The sequence below is a fragment of the Narcine bancroftii genome, chromosome 7 (genome assembly GCF_036971445.1).
Source record: "Narcine bancroftii isolate sNarBan1 chromosome 7, sNarBan1.hap1, whole genome shotgun sequence".
Classification (NCBI taxonomy): Eukaryota; Metazoa; Chordata; class Chondrichthyes; order Torpediniformes; family Narcinidae; genus Narcine; species Narcine bancroftii.
This window is the reverse complement of record NC_091475.1, coordinates 6383999-6403983: the sequence shown is the minus strand read 5'-3', so window position 1 is coordinate 6403983 and position 19985 is coordinate 6383999. Positions and strand designations below refer to the sequence as shown.

At 40.1% G+C, this 19985-nt stretch overlaps 1 protein-coding gene and 1 long non-coding RNA gene across 8 annotated transcripts in view; one reads left to right on the top strand and one right to left on the bottom strand.

Annotated features, from left to right (window-relative positions):
• Positions 1-19985, top strand: part of LOC138738448 (collagen alpha-1(VIII) chain-like) — a 176890-nt gene that overhangs the window by 122367 nt on the left and 34538 nt on the right. The gene's annotated exons all lie outside the window — the stretch shown is intronic.
• LOC138738453 (uncharacterized) overlaps positions 1-19985 on the bottom strand; it is a 45656-nt gene that overhangs the window by 5733 nt on the left and 19938 nt on the right. The window contains exon 4 of one of the 3 annotated variants that reach the window (XR_011341552.1): positions 15095-16467. The exons of the other annotated variants lie outside the window; for them this stretch is intronic. This is a non-coding gene — a long non-coding RNA (uncharacterized lncRNA). Of the gene's footprint in view, positions 1-15094; positions 16468-19985 lie in introns of those variants that run through there. 3 annotated transcript variants of the gene reach the window in all.

The following is a 19985-nucleotide window of genomic DNA, read 5'->3' as shown; positions in this document are numbered from 1 at the left end:
GCAACTGAAAGATGCTGTGTGCAGGGTGGAAGGGGGTCCTCAAACTTTCACCAATCCGGTTCGAGATTACTATTCCTTTCTGGACTTCCTCAAATCATCTTGGTTGTTCACTCAATTATTCTTTTTTATTTTGGTCTTCATTTTCTATGTCATTCAGGATGCATTTGCTTTGGCTGCTCAATCCTTTCCCTGACTTCTTTATACTTGAGTTTCCCTCTTTGGAATAAGCATTCACAGCCTTTCACTCCTACTTTACATCAAAATTGTTTTGTCTTTGTCTTTTCCTGTCTTGTTTCTAGGAAGATCTCACAAGTTTATGCCCTCTGTTCTAAATCTTTTGTGCCTAATCTTGTGACGATGACATTTCACTCTGAATCTTTTGACTCCGAGAATCACTCAGCATTTTTTTCTCTCTTTGTTGGATGCTTTCCTTATTGCAAGCTCTTTGTGCTATATAATTAAATTCAGTAAAGGATTTCCATGGTTTAATCTTTAGCATATCTTAAAGTGAAGCCGTTCTTTTGGGCCATTGTTGTGAAAAAGAAATTAAAGCGTTGTATCTTTTTTAAGGCACATTGCCTATTGGTAGCACAGAACTCTAAGGCAGCCATCTGGCACTTGGGTTGCCAGGGAAGTCCTCTAATAGACGTGGAATGTTTTGTGCTTGGGGTTTTATAGTTTGCGTTGTATGTTTCATGTCTATTTTCTAAGCTTTCTGTCAGCCTTTATTTCTAATTGATAAAAGTACTCAGCTCGTCTAATGCCTCAGGTTGATGATTTTTAAATTCGCTTCTATGCAAACCTACATTTTGAGTGAAATGCTCTGGTTTACGTTAAGCAGATCATGACTGGAAGTACAGAATATAATCTGTAGACAGGAAACTGTTGGGCAATTTTTTTTCTCTATTGCATACTTGACCCACAATAATCTGATTTTTTTTGGATATATAAACAGCTGACCATCCTGTTGGGGCACAAGAACTCGATATAAATCCCAGACAGAGCAGCTGGCATTCTCTGAAATCAAGCCCCGTTCCCAGTGTTATTTGTTTGGGAATAAAGAGACCTTGTTAGCACTAACTAAGGAACTGCAATGGTAAAACTTCACCAGGTTATGATAAATCAAAATAAGAGTTTTTATTAAACTATCAATAACATAACATCTCTTACTTAACGCGTATGTGTAAAATTAAAGTCCATTTTTAAAACTTCAGCATCATTTTAGTCTTGCTTGAAGGTCTTAAATTCTCAGTTCGGAAATAATTATAAAGCATTTTTAATCATATCTTCAGGCCTCTTTACACAATTCTTTTAATGAGATGTCTTGAGAGATAGTCTTTAAGTAGAAGTGACCATCTTTTGAGCCACCAATGTATCGGTCATCCCAGGATCAAATCTTCTTTTTACTGAAGATTTTGGAATCTGTTTTCCAAATGAAGAATCTGCCCTCTTTTCAAAGAGACAGCTAATGTGGATATGTTTTTTTCCACGATGAATTTGCAAACCCAGACAAGGGTTTAAATGAAGTGGCCATACAAAAAATTTACCCAGTAGAATCATGTCCTTTTTTTCAAAGAGACTGTGAAGTGGTCTTCCTTACCTCAAAAGCCACTCATTCTGTTTTCCCCTTTTCCCAGGAGTAACACACAACAGCATCTATTCTGGTTACTGTAATTCAACCTTGTCTTTCACAAGGTTCCAACCCCTGGGTCACAGGGCTTTGACTTCTGTACTCTCCAAACTGAACTGATCCAAAAATGTCTGAATTTGAGAATACATCATCGATGAGTTAAGTCCCAATTCTTGGAAACCACATGACTCTGTTTTATTTACATGAAAATTATGTTCCTTTTTTCAAAACCACTCCATATCTATAACAACTTCTGACTTCATCCCTATTCAAGAGGCTTACATAGTTTTGTTTTAAACCTGACAGCTTCCTCAGCAGTTCTTCTTGAGTGCTTAAATGCTTCCATTTTTAATAAAGCAAACACTCCATTATTCTTGAATAATTAAGAACCTCTTCGGGTCCATTAGCTCTGTCTTTCCAAAATGCTGCAACTCTGAGAATGAACTCTCTTGTCTGAGTACAATAGTTCTCTGTAAATGTGTTACCTGTGTGTGAACCTGTACCAGCCCACAGCTAACTCATTGTCAGTGCATGCCTGGGATGAGGTTCACTCCACTCCCTAAACCTTTGACATGTAATCATAACCTAACAATAAAGTCATCCCTTTACATAGTCATTCCAATGGGAAGCTTCCAAGCAGAATGCATCTTTTCCCAGTAAAAATGCCATTCCTTACATATAAAGGACACTTGTGTTCACTACATCTTACCAGATAGTGGGAACATCTCCCTTATCTTTCTTCCATAATTTTATTAGATTAAATTCAACTCTATTGTCATTTGTGCCAAGTAAAACATAAACCCAATGAGATGCGATTAGCATCCAACCAGAAGTTTAAAAAAATAATGCTCTATACAAATAACTACGTGCGAATAAGAACAAGTCCATTCAGCAAGGAAACAATTATAAAAATACTGACAGTACAATGTGAGAGCAGTACCACTCAGCGCTGGGATTCAAGGTTCAGCAGGGTCACAGCCTTGGGGGGGGGGGGGGGGAAAGAGGGAGGAAGAAGCTCTTCCTGAGCCTGCTGGTTCGAGAGCGGAGGCTTCTGTAGTGCCTGCTGGATAGGAGAAGAGTAAAAAGTCCGTAGTTTGGGTGAAACGCATCCTTGATGATGCTCTCAGCCCAGCCCAGGCAGCGTTCCTGATCAGTGTTTTCAATGGGTAGGCAATTGGGTGGCAATAATCCGCTGGGCAGTTTTCACAACCCGCTGAAGTGCTTTATGGTCCCATATGCGACAGCGGCCATTCTACACTGAGATGTCATAGGTAAGTCTGCACTCAATGGTACAACGGTAAAAATCCTGGGACAGAGGTGAGCTCTCCATGCTCCGCAGGAGCACATTGCTCCTTTTTGATCAGGATGGAGGAGTTCAGGGATCAGGGGCCTATCTTTGCCTCTCCTGTCAAACATTGAACACCCAGTGGTAAAGTTGAAAACCTTGTGTTTACTGCTGATAGGATGAGGATTATTTAAAATCTGTCTAACAGTGGCTACCAACATGAAATGCACAGATTTTACTCTTTATGCGCATGAATCTGCCTCATTCTGTGGATCCATGTAACCCTATGTCTTTAACAGTATAAACTACACAAAATCAATAGTTGTACCATGGCAGCACGTTAGATGTTTGACTACATACCTTGGCACTCTGGGTTAACAAACTATGAACAAACTAGGGGATAGAAATTAATGTGTGCAATGATGGTTCTACAGGCACATCTTGGAATTCCAAGGTTTTGTATGGCAGCCAAGAAATGTGCACACATTCCCAACTAAATTCTTGGTATTGGCCAAGAATTATAATGTGCATCTCTTACCCAATCTGGAAATGACTACTGTTCCTTTTGCATTTGAAAATAATTGGTCTAACACCAGTTTGATGTGCTCCTGGCCAAGGATGGTTTGCTTTGAGCTAGTGCAGTGAAATCCATGCACCATTGTTCTGTGGGACCAACCAGTTACCTGAAAGGGGGTTAAGAGAAGCAACAGCGATTCCCTCCTCTCCAACACTGCCACTCAATTCTAACCTTACACTTGACAATTCAATTCAGGATTTATTCTCATGAACAAGTCATGAAATTTGGTGTTTGCCGCAGCGTCTTGGAGCGAATATTCATATTATAACCATGTTACTATGGAAAAATAATGGTGCTTGAAAGTGAGGCAGAGTCTTTGATTCATTAGTTATTCAGGAATCTGATGGCGGAGAGAAAGAAGCTGTCCTTGTGCCACTGAGTGCTCATCTTTAGGCTCCTGTACCTTTTCCCTGATGGTAGCAGAGTGAAGAGGGCGAGGCCTGGGTGGTGGGAGTCTTTGAGACCGCCTCATGTAGATGTCCTCGATGGAGTGAAGTTTGATGCCTGTGATGTTGCAGGCTGAGTTAACAACCCTCTGGAGTTTATTCTTGTCCTAGGAGTTGGCACCTCAATACCAGGCAGTGATGCACCCAGCCAGGATGCTCTCCACAGAACAGCTGTAGAGGTTTACAGGAGTCTTCGGTGACATACTGAATCTCCTCAGACTCCTCACAAAGTATAGCTCCTGGCGAGCCACCTTTGTGATTGCATCAACGTGGAGGCTGTAGGACAGATCCTCGGAGATGTTGACACCCAGGAATTTGAAGTTCTTTACCCTCTCCACAACTGAGCCCTCAATAAGGACTGGGCAGTGTTCCCCTGGCTTCCTCCTTAAGTCCACAATTACCTCCTTGGTTTTGCTGACGTTGAGCGCAAGGTTGTTGTCCTTGCACCATTCAACGAGCTGATCTACCTCCCTCCTGGACGCTTCCTCGATGCTATTTGTGATTCTGCCGACAACTGTGATGTCATCGGCAAACTTGTTCAGTAGATAGCATTGGAATTGTGCCTGACCCCACAGTCATTGGTGTATTGCAATTGCAAATCATCCTACCATTTCCTGTTTTAATAAAGACTGGAATAACGTTTTCAGTGAGAGCAGAATTTTATTTCCGCCTCTCAAATTTTTTGGATGTGCAGCAAGAGTGTTTTCTGTAAAATGTAATTGCAGACAGCCAGATAGTGGGTGTCTCAGTGATCGAGCACCACTTCCCCCCCCCCCCACCCCCCCAAATATCGCTGCCCACTCTCTTCTCCAGCCAGATGAGGTGTTGTGTCAAAAGGGCCATCTATCCTATTTGGGAGGTTTCTTGTCTATTCTGCCTGAGTCTGTGTGTATGTCTCAACATGTTGTGTCTCGGTCTCGTCCCTCACCTCTAGAACAGCCGTAATTCTCACAAAGAAACCTGTGCCTTAATTTAAATTTCAGACTGACAAGGAGCCAAAATTTATGATGTAACAAAATGATCATGAAGGTTGCAAGCAGCTTTGAAAATTAAAACCCTTAGCAAAAAAATGTAAGTTAGTACACCAGTGTAAATAAGAATTATGATTGGGTTGAAAGCTTGGATTTTATTTCTGGTGTCTTGGAATGGAAAAGTGAGGATAATTGTTGAGAACCATGGATTATTAAAACCTCGTATTAATATTTAATTTAATATTAAGATATTGGATTATTAAAACCTTCAAGTATTAGATTTGGTTTTCAACATGAAGTTCAGAAATGAGAATAGGTTACAGGAGAGAATGGGATGAATGGTTGTGCCCTGGGAGTTGATGCAGGCTTTGAGTGAAAAGGTGTCCTTCTCTGTTGTGAACAAAAACTAAAATTTGAGGGGGAAATCCGAATAATACCTGGATGACAGGCTCTGGGTACCGGTCCTATTATTTTGTTGCCTTGAGTTTAGAAAATTGATGGATATTTTAACTGTGGTGCTTGAAAGTGATAACTTGGGGCAAAATATTTGGTCTGGATGAGGGTGTCCAAAAAGAAAGGATGCAATGGGACTAGGCCATTTAGTAGTGAATTAATAAGGTGTGAAAGTCCAGGATCGAACTGGTCAGACTGTTGTTAAAGCTGGTCTAAATGTTGAAAATGTAAGTGATTGGGTGTATGTTAGTCTGGAGAATGGAGGGAGATTGAGGAGTGAGAGAAATGTAGTCAAGGATGGTGTAATGGAAAGATCTCTGGATTTTTTGGTATGTTGCTTTTTGTGATTTTATTTAATACCCGATTTAGATCTTCCCAAAACTTTTCCACTTTCTCACATGTCCAAATTGCATGTACTGTTGTTCCCGTTTCCTTCTTACAGCGAAAACATCTATCTGATACTGTTGGGTCCCATTTATTTAGCTTTTGGGGCATGGTGTATAGCCTGTGTAACCAATTATATTGTATCATGCGTAACCTCGTGTTTATTGTATTTCTCATTGTTCCGGAGCATAGATTTTCTCATGTTTCATTCTTTATCTTTATGTTTAGATCTTGTTCCCATTTTTACTTGGGTTTACAGCTTGTTTCCTCGCTCTCTTTCTCTTGCAGTTTGATGTTCATGTTTGTTATAAATCTTTTAATTACCATTGTGTCTGTAATCACATATTCAAAATTGCTTCCTTCTGGTAATCTCAGCCTGCTTCCCAATTTGTCCTTCAAGAAGGTTTTCAGTTGGTGGTATGAAAACATTGTACCGTGAGTTATTCCATATTTGTACTTCTTTGTTCAAAAGATAATAAATTATTTCCCAAAAAACAATTTTCTATTCTTTTGATCCCTTTTCTCTCCATTCTCTGAAGGAAAGGTTATCTATTGTGAAAGGGATTAGTTGATTTTGCGTCAATATTAGTTTTGGTAGTTGATAATTTGTTTTATTCCTTTCTATGTGAATCTTCTTCCAAATGTTGAGCAGATGGTGCAGTACTGGTGAATTCCTATATTGTACCAGCTTTTCATCCCACTTATATGTTCAGGTACCTTCTCCCCTATTTTATCTAGCTCTAATCTGGTCCAATCTGGTTTTTCCCTTGTTTGATAAAAATCTGATAGGTATCTTAATTGTGCTGCTCTATAATAATTCTTAAAGTTTGGTAGCTGTAAGCCCCCTTGTTTGTACCATTCTGTTAATTTATCTAGCGCTATCCTCATTTTCCCCCCTTTCCATAAGAATTTCCTTATTATTTTCTTTAGCTCCTTGAAGAATTTCTCTGTTAGGTGAATTGGTGACGATTGGAATAGGTATTGTATCCTTGGGAAGATATTCATTTTAATGCAGTTTACCCTTCCTATCAGTGTTGGTGGTAAATCTAAGTAATATAAGAAGTAAAGAACTTGGACTCGATTTGGATGAAGCACAAAAAAGATTTATTATGATAGCCTTAGCTGTAGCAAAAAAATGTATTATGTCAATCTGGAAATTAGAAGGTAGCCTGAGAATACAGCAATGGTACATAGAAATGAATAAATGTATTCCATTGAAAAAAATAACATATAATTTAAGAAATAACGTCACAGTATTTGAACAAATTTGGGAACTGTACATGGAACACAACAGAGAAGTCCTACAGCGGACCTCCACCAGCTAAAATGACAGAAGGAGAAGAAGACGAAATGAACTGACCCAGTGTGTAAAAGTAGATGACACAATTTTCTTGTTTATTTTCACTGTGTGATGACATTGTTTAATGTATCATATAGGTTGAACGTTGAGTGAGTGGGGAGGGGGGGTGAAGGAGGGAGGGAAGGGAGGGGGGAAAAGGGGAGAAAATGACTGTGTATATTCAAGAGGGAAATGTTTGTGTGTAGTTTGGTCAGTATGGTAAAAATAATTTTTTTAAAAAAAAGAATGGTGTAATGGAGAGGCAGTGTCCACCACCTGGTGGCGCTGCTGCACTCCTGTTCGGAGGACACACTGCTTGGCAATCAAGGTCAAAGACTCACCCAAGCCATCGAGGTGACCCTTGTGATTGGCCTACCTAAATAACCGGGTGCTGCAGTCCAGGCAGCCCACCCAGACTCAGCCCTGACCTTCACCTCAGCTGACCCCTGCTGAGCCCCTGCACTTGCCTTCAAGCCATTGGCCACAGCAGCCAATGGGGCCCATCCTGCCCAGAGTGATTGGTCCCCCAGTACTGCTATAAAGGGCCATGTGCCCCTTTGTTTTGCCTCTTGACCTCTCGTGGCACGTAATTAGCACCTTTCACACTGGGTTGGGGTGAATCCCAAGGTCAGGTAGCAAGAGCTGTGTCTGTACCGATCAAGGGGTGGGGGCATATAGTATCACCTTGATTCTGATTGTTGAATGTGTGTGTTCATGTAATTTTCCCCAGTCTTTGTCGGTTCCTCCCTCGTTATCCTGTGTATATTTACCCCTTGCGTATTGTGTGTACATGTGTAGAGGTTTGCCTAGCATATTGATCCTGTTGACCCGTTTGCATCCCTGAAATAAATGTGTGCTTTGTACCTCTGGTTCTTGACCTGTGGGACCCACACGAACCCGAACAAGAGATGGTTGTCCCTTTTTAAATTTTATATCCTTTTCATAAATATCTCCAAGTAAAAATATTCTTAGATCCTTTGGTATTTATCTTCATAATTTTCCCTAATAATAAACTCAGTTCATTCCAAAACCTTTCCACTTTTTCACAAGATCACACTAAATGCAAACCAGTCCCTATTTCTTTCGCACATTAAAAACACTTATTTGAATAATTAGGATAAAGTCCATTTAATACAATTGATGAAGACGATTATATTGAACCATTTGATATCTAACATTTACTGTGTTCATAACACTTTCATAACATAATCTTGACAAAATCTCCTCCTGAATTTGTATATTTAAATCTTTCTCCCATCAGATTTTTGATTTATATAAATCTTTTTTTTAATAGTCTCTTGTAATTTTATATACATATTAGTAATAAATTTCTTAACAACAAATGTATCCGTTATTATATCTTCAAATAGACTTTGTTTAGGGAGTCTCAAATCTACTCCAGTTTCTTTTTCAAATACATTTAAAATTTATAATATGCAAAAAATCTTAAGTCTTGCAATAGCAACTGCAAAGAAATGTCTAGCGATATCATGGAAAGATGATAGAGAAGTGTTATTAAGTAGATGGTATAACGAGATGCAAAATTGTATACCTTTGGAAAAAAATACGTTTAGTTTAAGGAATCAAGTTGGAAATGTTTATAGTATTTGGAAACCATCTATGGATTTTATGGATAATTTTCCATCCATCTATCTTATCCACTCCTCTTAATTAGTAATTTTTAATAACAAATAAGGGTGGTCTATGCTAATATTATTGTATATTAAATGGTATACTAAATGGGTAGGAGGGGGGATGGGGAGAAAAATATTAAAGTTTTTTTGTATCCATTGGCAATGGATATTTGATTAATGTTTTATTCATTTATTTCCTGTAATGATGCAAACAATTAAATATATTTTTTTAAAAGATGGTTATCCCTCATCTAGATTAACACTCAAACTAAAGAAATTGAACAGACTGCTATTGTTCCCATATTCCTTTAATAAATCAAGGCCATATTAGTGAAAAAGGTTGAAAGGCAAAAAAAAAACTGGCAGAATAGAGGCCTGGCTTTTACATCTGACTTTTACAAGATTCCTGGCCTTTTTCTTTCCACTCACACACCACTTTCTGTAATCCTATGCTATCGGGTCCTCTGTGATTGATAAGGATGACTTAAGGTGGGATGTGAGTGGGAAGGGAAGGTTGAGAATCACTGCTCTAGACCCAAATGCCACTGAAATATTTTGCTTGAGAAAAATGGTCATTGGCCCATTTCCTTTGGAGTTGTGAAATCGTGCACATAACGAGTCTTTCCACCCACATCCCACCTTAAACCATCCCTTACCAATCACAGAGCCCCGATGGCATAGGGATTACTTAAAGTGGGATGGGAGTGGAAAGAAAAAGGTTGAGAACCACTGGTTTAAACAATGCCAGACACAATCCAACATTGTATTGTCCTTTTCATTAATATTTATGAAACAATCTGTAGCTGTAGTGATTATTTAACCATCAAGGGGGAATTATAAAAGGGCAATGAAAAAGCACAACCAAAATGAAGAAAAAATTTGCAAAAATGAAAGCTTCTTTCATGTGGACGTTGGGTCATGAGAGAGAGAGTAACATCTGTGCTCTCACAAAATAAACTTTCATTACTTGGCTCTCCTGTCTCATTGATGGAATTAAAGAGTTAGATTTTTATGTCTATAATTCTCCAGCTGCGATTAAAAGAGCTGATTTAACCAATGTAAATGGGCAGGAGACCAAGGCTTTGATGGTCACAGACAAATTGGGAGGCAAATCCAATGAAATTTGTGCCTTAGAGATGAAAGCAATTAGACCCTGTGCATCACCAGGCTGTGACCCAGATCCTGGATGCACTGGGCCAGTGGTTCGCAACCTTTTACTTTCCACTCGTATCCGACTTTAAGTAATCCCTAGGCCATCAGAGCTCTGTGATTAGTAAGGGATTGCTTAAGGTGGGATGTGAGAGGGAAGGTTGATTATCACTGCTCCAGACCCAATTGTTACTGAAATATTTTGCTTGAGAAAAATTGTTATTGGCCCATTTCCTTTGGAGTTATAAAACTGTGCACATAACAAGTCAGTTAAGGACGATTGAAACAGTGGTTTTCAAACTTTTTCTTTCCACCCGCCTTCCACCTTAAGCAGTCCCTTACTAATCACAGAGCACCTCTAGCATAGGGAATACTTAAGGTAGTAGGTGAGTGGAAAGAAAGAGGTTGAGAACCCCTGCACTAGGCTATGTAGTGGGAAGGTGTTGGCCAATAGAAACGACAGCTTGAGTACAGCAATAATTATGGTGAGTTGAAGAGCATGAGACAGACTTAGGTTAATAAACAAATGTGCGAGAGAAACTCAGCCCGTCCCGTAGTGTCCATAGGAGGCAAAAATAAATAACAAAAATTTCAGGCCTGAGCCCTTTGTTAAGGTATGAGAAAAAAGCAGGCTGAAAAAATAAAGGCTGGCAGAGGAACACAGGCAAACAGCCATGGATAGGATGGCAGGTGAGAATTGGTTGAGGGAGGTGTGAATGCAGAGCTGGAATAAAAGGGACAGAGGGACCAGTAAAGAAGGGGGGGGGGAGAGGGGGAGAGAGAGAGAGAGAGAGAGAGAGAGAGAGAGCTGGAGGAGACTCAGAGTAAGGGAGAAAATGGGGGCAGGGAGGGCTAATGGGGAAGTCAATGTTAATGCCATCTGTTTGAAGGTACCCAGATGGAATATGCGGTGTTGTTCGGCTGTGGGACCTTCCGAGTTTTGCAGCACTTGTGTTTAAATTACAATCACTAAGTCTGCAGACTTTTCACTGAGAGTGACATATACTGTGAACAGCACTTTAAATGTGAAGCCTGGAATCCTGGATGTCAGTTTTACCCAAGCACAAAATATTTTCATTGGAGTGACTTACCATTTTAGCACTTTTGGTTGAAGCCACAAACCATGCAGCCTGTACACCAACTTCTCTCATTCACACCAAATCCTCTCTCTTTGCTGTAATTTCTATAAACACATCTTTTAAATCTCTATATTTTACTTGCAGTATATAAGCTGCACAATCCAATTATAATCATTGCTGATCAGAGCTTTATTGTTTTGGGTGATTATCTTTCAGATGTACTATATTGAGCTGCCTGATTTATAAATACATGGGTCTGAGCCTCAAAGCCACAATCATGGCAGAGTGGAAATCGATGAATTTGTTGTGAGATGCGTTGAGAATCTCACTTGCGAATGGACATTGGATAATGTAGATATTTCACAAGCAGGTCCTGCCACTTAGACAATGCTTCGTCAAAAGTGAGCACCTTGAAACCCAAACCAAGGTAACTGAAGTATCCCAAGGATAAGCTGAGCCACGGATCTTCCAAAGATTTAATTTGAATCATAAGTAGCTTTTTTTTCTAAAATAGAAACCATTTGAAAGAGTGTGGTGGAGTTTCATTCCAAACTGTTAATGGTTCTTAAATTCTTCCCACAGAACGTAGGAGGACATTGAGTTTGTGGAAGTCTGAGAATTTTTATTCTGGCATCTGCAAGATTGATGTTAAATCCAAGAATTTGATCTCTGAATTTGGACTCTGTGATGGTACATATTCTATCACCAATATGTATCTGTACAGATGGAGGTGTAGGATGACTGTGATTGGCTGAGAGTGTAGCCACACCTAATGGTAGGTCTTAAAGGATTGCTCCTAGCCAGACCAGGTCATTCTGGACTGGTTGACTGACTTGTGATATGCTCCAGTCTTTTAGTTAATAAAAGCCTTGCCACCTACTGGCAGGTCTTAAAGGATTGCTCCCAGCCAGACCAGGTCATTCTGGACTGGTTGACCTACTTGTGATATGATCCAGTCTTTTAATTAATAAAAGCCTTGGTTTGGATCAACAAGTCTTTGGTTCTTTCGACACGCACTACAGACTCCTATAACAAGAGAACTTCAAACAAAAACCTTGTGAACAATTTAAACGAGGTCACTCAACTCACGAGAAGTCTCCAGAGAGAAAAATATCATTTTGAAGTGAGGGGCTCTTGCATTTGTTGTGATTTTCTGATCAAACCTTTATTGACAAAGGACTCTCTTTTCAGAAGGCACTTGCATTATTAACTCTTTTAAAATGGTCTGAATGGGATTTATGTTTTGCAAGCACACCAGAGGATTTAATCATACCATCGTCAGAGTACATACATACGTACAACCCTGAGATTCTTTTTAATTTCCCCCAGATTTGATCATTCTGAATACTTTAGTTTTGACTCATTTGTGGGTTAAATTGTCAAATATTAATTGTAGTGCAAAGCAGAATGAATCGCGTGTTCTGTCATATAATTTTATTGATCTGCTGGTTACTTTTTCTGTAATGAAAGTGAACTAGAATTGAATGGTGCGAGGCTGGAAACACATTGAAAGAAAATAGGAAATATGTGGTGAGAGCATCCAGGACAAAAGAATGTGTTTAAATGAAATTTGGTTAGGAGAAAAAGGGAGGTGTACAAGAGGTATAAAGAGCAGGGAGCTGAGAGTTTGAAGGAGGACTATAAGGAGTGTAGAAGGAATCTTAAGAAAGAAATTAGAAAGGCCAAAAAAAGGCACGAAAAGGCTTTGGCAGACAGAGTAAAAATAAATCCAAAGGGTTTCTAGAGGTACATTAAAAGTAAAAGATTAGTGAGGGATAAAATTGGACCCCTTGTAGATAGCGAGGGTAGGCTGAGTGAGAAGTCAGAGGAAATGGGGGAAATTTTGAATGATTTCTTTGCCTCGGTATTCACTAGGGAAAAAAATATTGAACCAGTTGAAGTCAAGAAAAATAGTGGGGAGGTCATGAAGCATATAAGGATAACCGAGGAGGTAGTGATGGCTGTGTTGAAAAAGATAAAGGTGGATAAATCTCCGGGACCGGACAAAATATTCCCAAGGACACTCAGGGAGGCTTGTGGACTGATAGTGGGGCCATTAACAGAGATATTTAGGATGTCACTGGCCACAGGGGTAGTGCCAAAGGATTGGAGGGTGGCGCATGTGGTTCCGCTGTTTAAGAAAGGGTCCAAATATAAACCTGGGAATTATAGGCCCGTGAGTGACGTCTGTGGTCGGCAAGTTGATGGAAAGTGTTCTGAGGGATGGTATTTACAAATATTTGGAGGTACAGGGATTGATAGGGAGTAATCAGCATGGTTTTGTCAGGGGTAGATCATGCTTGACAAACCTGATTGAGTTTTTTGAGGGGGTTACATCTGGAAGTAGGGGTGGAGAATTGGATAAACAAGTTTGCAGATGATACAAAGATTGGTGGTGTTGTGGACAGTGAGGAAGATTACCATAGATTAAAAGGTGATTTAGGAAGGCTGGAGGTGTGGGCTGAGAAATGGCTGATGGAATTTAATACAGATAAGTGTGAGGTGTTACATTTTGGAAAGGCAAATCTAAATAGGTCATATGCATTAAATGGTCGGCTATTGAGATGTGCAGAGCAACAAAGGGATTTAGGAGTGATGGTAAATAGTACCCTCAAGGCTGATACTCAGGTAGATGGTGTGGTGAAGAAGGCATTTGGAACGTTGGCCTTCATAAATCGGAGTATTGAATTCAAGAGTAGGGAGGTTATGATGAAATTGTACAAGGCATTGGTGAGGCCAAATTTGGAGTACTGTGTACAGTTTTGGTCACCAAATTATAGGAAAGATATAAACAAAATAGAGAGAGTGCAGAGAAGGTTCACGAGAATGTTGACAGGATTTCAAGGTTTGAGTTACAGGGAAAGGTTGTGCAGACTAGGGCTTTTTTCTCTGGAGCGTAGAAGATTGAGAGGGGACTTGATAGAGGTGTTAAAGATTTTAAAAGGGACAGACAGAGTAAACGTGGATAGGCTTTTTCAATTAAGAGTGGGGGAGATTCAAACTAGAGGGCATGGTTTAAGATTGAAGGGGGAAAATTATAAGGGGAACATGAGGGGAAATTTCTTTACGCAAAGGATGGTAGGGATGTGGAATGAGCTTCCGGCAGACGTAGTTGAGGCGGGATCATTGGTTACATTTAAGGAAAGATTGGATCATTACATGGAGAGGAGAGGACTGGAGGGGTATGGACCAGGTGCTGGTCAGTGGGACTAGGAGGGTGGGGATTTGTTACAGCATGGACTAGTAGGGCCGAACTGCCTGTTCTGTGCTGTAAGTGGTTATATGGGAAAACAGAGAAACTAAGGCTGGGGGAACCTGGATAAGATTTCGAATGTTTGACAAATTCATTCTTATTTTTTTTATCCTTTATTATCCAACAAAATTTTTAACAAAACCTAAATCTTCTGACCTGAATTATACACTACTGTGCATTTCAGTTGCAGTCAGTTTGACTCTGATGTACAGTCTCTGCCTTGTTTCAGCGTGCTTTCTTGAACAAGTTTCTGATTTACTTGGTTTGAAATGATTCTATATTCTGTTGGATGCAAATTCCAATGACGGGGGTTGGGGGGGGGATGGAGAAGAAGCTATTTTTTTTTCATATCTGTAACAGTATTCAGACATTGATTTCCTGTGTCTAGTGTGTGATTTCAATTAATCTCCCATATGCTATGGGATCATTTTCAAGAGTGTGACAGTTAAAAGGCTTGAGGGTTAGCTTCCTTGCCAATTTGTTTTGACTGTGCCAACATGTGTCCATGGACAAAGGTTTTAATCATAATTAAATAAAGCCAAATGAAACATGTTGAAGGTCAGTAAGCCAACATAACTGAACTACGGAAAAGAATTTCCGTCGAATGGATGATGTATAATTGGTGTGCTTTAACGCTGAGGGCTCAGCTACTATTTGTAATTTGTGGTGAGAGCTCAATGTTCTTAATCAACATATACAAGATCAAGCCATTGATAATAATGTACCAAAATAATATAATAGAATGTTAACAAATATATGTTGAAGCTATAAATATGGAAAATAAAAACTGAAACTAAAAGCTAAAAACTAAAGAAAATAAAAATAAAAAAAAGCTAAAACTAAATCCCCTATATCCCACCCTCCCCACCCCCCCCAAACTACTATAATCCTAGAACTAAAATCATAATATTTCATTATAAATCAATTTCAATTAATTATTTTGGATTGCACCAGTTGACAATCGGAGACCTCAAAGACATCATAAAATTATTATATCTTCAGAAACATTTTATAGTTTTAATTTCATAAATCTACCATACGGACCACAAATTTGGAAAAATAATGAATATTTGTTCCTCAAATTTTTTTTTTAATGGAATAAATCTTTGAATCTCAGCATGCCACCTCTCTAATGTTAATGAGACATCAGATTTCCAAGTTACTGCAACACATTTCCTTGCTGTTACTAAATCCAATTTAATAAATTTCAGTTGAAAATCTGACAGCGACAATTTAAGAGTGACACTTTCAAAAATTTCCTATCAAAAGTAATTCGGGATTTAAAGGAAGATTCACCCTGTTATCTGTTGCAAAAATTTTCTAATAGAAACCCAGAAAGGATGAACCTTTGGACAAGAATAAAAAAAAGTTCTGTTCCACATCTAAAACATTGATCCGATTAAAATTTGATCTCCATCTATTCAATTACTGAGGAGTAATATATAGTTGTAAAAAAATTATAATAAAGTAATCTATATCTTACATTAAATAGTATTTGTCCTAACTTCTTTGCCCAAATTTTGCAATCTTGTTCTATAGTTGTATAGTCGTTCCCATTTTTCTTTTGAATTAAACAAACCTACTTTAAGTGTCTGAGCTCTCTTGCATATATATTATTACAAGAACAATGTTTGATGTGCCATAAACAACAATATTTTTTAATCACTCTGGACTGCCACAGTGCACCACCTATTTTAGATTTGTGGTGATGTTTGTGCCTGGGAAGCCAGCATCTTTTTCATTCCCTACATACATTAAAGGAGGCAAACAACTGTATGTCACAGCTTCCTATTTACAAAACTATACTAATTCTTTCTTTCTTCTTTCTTTGGCTTGGCTTCGCGGACGAAGATTTATGGAGGGGGTAAAAGTCCACGTCAGCTGCAGGCTCGTTTGTGGCTGACAAGTCCGATGCGGGACAGGCAGACACGGTTGCAGCGGCTGCAGGGGAAAATTGGTTGGTTGGGGTTGGGTGTTGGGTTTTTCCTCCTTTGCCTTTTGTCAGTGAGGTGGGCTCTGCGGTCTTCTTCAAAGGAGGTTGCTGCCCGCCGAACTGTGAGGCTCCAAGATGCACGGTTTGAGGCGAGATCAGCCCACTGGCGGTGGTCAATGGGGCAGGCACCAAGAGATTTCTTTAGGCAGTCCTTGTCCCTCTTCTTTGGTGCACCTCTGTCACGGTGGCCAGTGGAGAGCTCGCCATAGAACACGATCTTGGGAAGGCGATGGTCCTCCATTCTGGAGACGTGACCCACCCAGCGCAGCTGGATCTAATAGCAGTGCATTAAGTGACTGGTTACATAAAAATACAAATATTTCATGGATGAAAACTGATTTGCTAACGTTGAACCAGTTTCTTTATAGTTACAGTCTTTCTTGGGTTATTAAGTTCAAACTCGAGCAATAAGATGGGCATGACTCACTCTTGCATATCTGATATGGTTTCATGGACATGGAGCCACAGGATAATGTCTTTTGTGTCTCATCGATTTTTCTGTACTTCTGTTTTGGCCCTTCTGGGTGGCAGGAGAGGAGAGGAGAGGAGAGGAGAGAGAGAACCAACCTCTGCTTTTGCTTTATCATCCTTAGCAATTTCCACCATTTCTAACAAGATTCCCCCACCACATATCCATGTCCTTCCAACAGTTTGGAGGGATTGCTCCCTGCTCTGCCCCTTCACTTAACAGCTAGTGGTGTTTTCCCATGCTATAGCTATCCTTTCCCCTCTTCCCTTCACCCTATTCAGGATCCCAAACAGTTTTTATCACCGTAAGACAAAGGAGCAGAAATAGGCTATTAGGCCCATCGAGTCTGCCCTGCCATTCAATCAGTCTCACTGCCCACCCTTTTTTTGATGCCCTAGCTAATCAAGAACCTATCAATTTCTGGCCTCCACAACAGCCCGTGGCAATAAATTCCAGAGATTTGCTACCTGTTGGCTGAAGAAATTTCCATACATCTCTGTTCTAAGTGGATGCCCTTCAATCCTGAAGTTGTGCCCTTTTGTCCTAGTCTAATGGTTCTCAACCTTTATCCACTCGCCTACCACCTTAAGTAATCCCTTCCTAACCACAGAGCACCTATGGCATCCTATGCCACAGATGCTCTGATTAGAAGATTATTTAAGGTGGTATATGAGTGGGGGTGGGTGGGGAAGGTTGAGGACCACTGTACTAGACTCTCCTACAAGGGGAAACAACGTTTCTACAGGTGGAGCATTGATTTAGAGCAGTGGTTTACAAACTGCCCCCCAATCTCCTGTTCCACTTTACGTGATCCCTATGCTCTGTGATTAGTAAGGGATTGCTTAAGGTGGGATGTGAGTGGGAAGGGAAGGTTGAGAACCACTGCACTAGACCCAATTGTTACTGAAATATTTTGCTTGAGAAAAATTGTCATTGGCCCATTTCCTTTGGAGTTATGAAACCGTGCACATAATGAGTCAATGAAGTACGATTAAAACAGTGGTTTTCAAACTTTTTCTTTCTAGCCACATACCACCTTAAGCAATCCTTACTAATCACAGAGCACCTATGGCATAGGGATTGCTTAAGGTGGAATGTGAGATTAGGGGGGCAGTTTGAAAACCACTGATTTAGATGGACAGTGCATTGCAAACAATGTTCACAATGTTGCCTCCTCTGCATTGGAGAAACAACAGCTAGATTGGGTGTTTGCTTTGTAGAGCTCATATGCTTGGACTGCAGTAGTGACCTTGAGCTTCCTGTTGCAAGCCTCTTTAATTCACTTTCCCACCCTGCCCTTCCTGTTGTGGCATCTTGCACTGTTGCATAAAGACTCAGTGCAAGTCTGAGAAACAACATTTCAACTTCCATCAAAGCTCATAGAACACGATATCAAATCATCCATCTGTAGATAACTGGCTCCTTCTTGCTGCCTGTATCAAAACTACCCATTTTGGTTCTCCTTCATTTTAGATCTGTTTCTTGTATAGTGGTTCTCAACCTTTTTCTTTCCACTCACATTCCATTTTAAGTAATCCCTAGGCCATCAGTGCTCTGTGATTAGTAAGGGACGCTTAAGGTAGGGTGTGAGTGGGAAGGGAAGATTGAGAATCACTGCTCTAGACCCAATTGTCACTGAAATATTTTGCTTGAAGAAAATTGTCATTGGCCCATTTCCTTTGGAGTAATGAAATCGTGCACATAACGAGTCAATGAGGTACGATTAAAACGGTGGTTTTCAAACTTTTTTTTTCCACCTTAAGCAATCCCTTACTAATCACAGAGTACCTCTGGCATAGGGAATACTTAGTGGTATGTGAGTGGAAAGAAAAAGGTTGAGAGCCACTGGAATAAAGGGAGCCTTTTCTGGCTAGCTGCTGGTGTTTGGCTGGGGTTGATGCAGGGTCTGCGACTTTTTGTGTTGTATGTAAATGACTTGGATGGTGGAACTGATGACGTTGTGGCCAAGTTTGGGGATGACGCGAAGATGGTTGCAGGAAGCAGGGATTCTGCAGAGAGACTTGGAGAATAGGCAAAGATGGAATACACAAGAGGGAAATACATTGTCATACACTTTGGTAGACAAGAATAAAAATATAGTTTATTTTCTAAATAGGGAGAAAATTCAGCAAGTGGAAGTCCAAAAGGATTTCGGAGTCTAAGTGCAAAATTCTCTAAAGGTTACGGTAACTTGCAGGTTGATTTGTTAGTAAGGAAGGCAAGTGCAGTAGAACTTGGAACACCACAGGCCCTTTGTCCCTCAATGTTGTGGTTATCCATGTATTCCTTAACCCTCCCTACCCTGTAACCCTTTATTTTTTTCTTCCAACCATGTGTCTGAGACTCATAAATGCTCCTAATGTTTCAGCTTCCACCACCATCCCTGGAAATGCATTCCAGGCACCCACAACTCTTTTTTTGATATATAAAGTCACCTCTGATGTCTACCCTAAATTTAACCCCCCCCCCCTACTTCACTTTGTACATATGTTCTCTGGTGTTTTCTATCCATGCCCTGGGAAACAGGTGGTGGCTGTCCACGCTACCTATGCCTCTCATTCTTCTAGGCTCCAAAGAGAAAGGTCCTAGACCTTGAGGAATGTATGGATTTGGACCTCAAAGTCCCTCTGTTCATCCACACTCCTAAGTAACTGACCATTAACCCTGGTTTGACCTTCCAAAAAGCATCACCTCACACTTATCTGGATTGAACTCCATCTGCCGCTTTTCCATCCAACTCTGCATCTTGTCTATATCCTTTTGTAACCTATGACAACCTTCAGCTCCACTCACAACTCCTCCAACCTTCATATCATCTGCAAATGTACTGACCCATGATCACGCCTCTTTGACGTGCTCATTTATAAAGATCACAAAGATCCCAGACCAAATCCTTGTGGGATTCCACTAGTCACTGATGTAAATGTGAGCATTTATTTTGGGAGGGTTCTGATATAAAGGCAACGATGCAATGTTGAGGTTTTATAAGGCATTAGTCAGACCACACTTGGGACATTGTGAATAGTTTTGGGCTCCATATCGAAGGAAGGATGTGCTGGCATTGGAGAGAGTCCATAAGAGGTTTACAAGAATGATCCCAAGATGAGAGGGTTAACGTATGGGAAGGGTTTAATGGCTCTGGGCCTGTACTCTCTGGAGTTTAAAAAGATGGGGGTGGGGGGGGAAGCTTCATTAGAATATTGAGTGGTCTAGTCTGAGTGGAGAAAATGTTTCCAGTAGTGAGAGATTCTGGGACCAGAGGGCATATCCACAGAATAAAGGGATGTGAAGAAATTTCTTAAGCCAGAGTTGTGAATATGTGG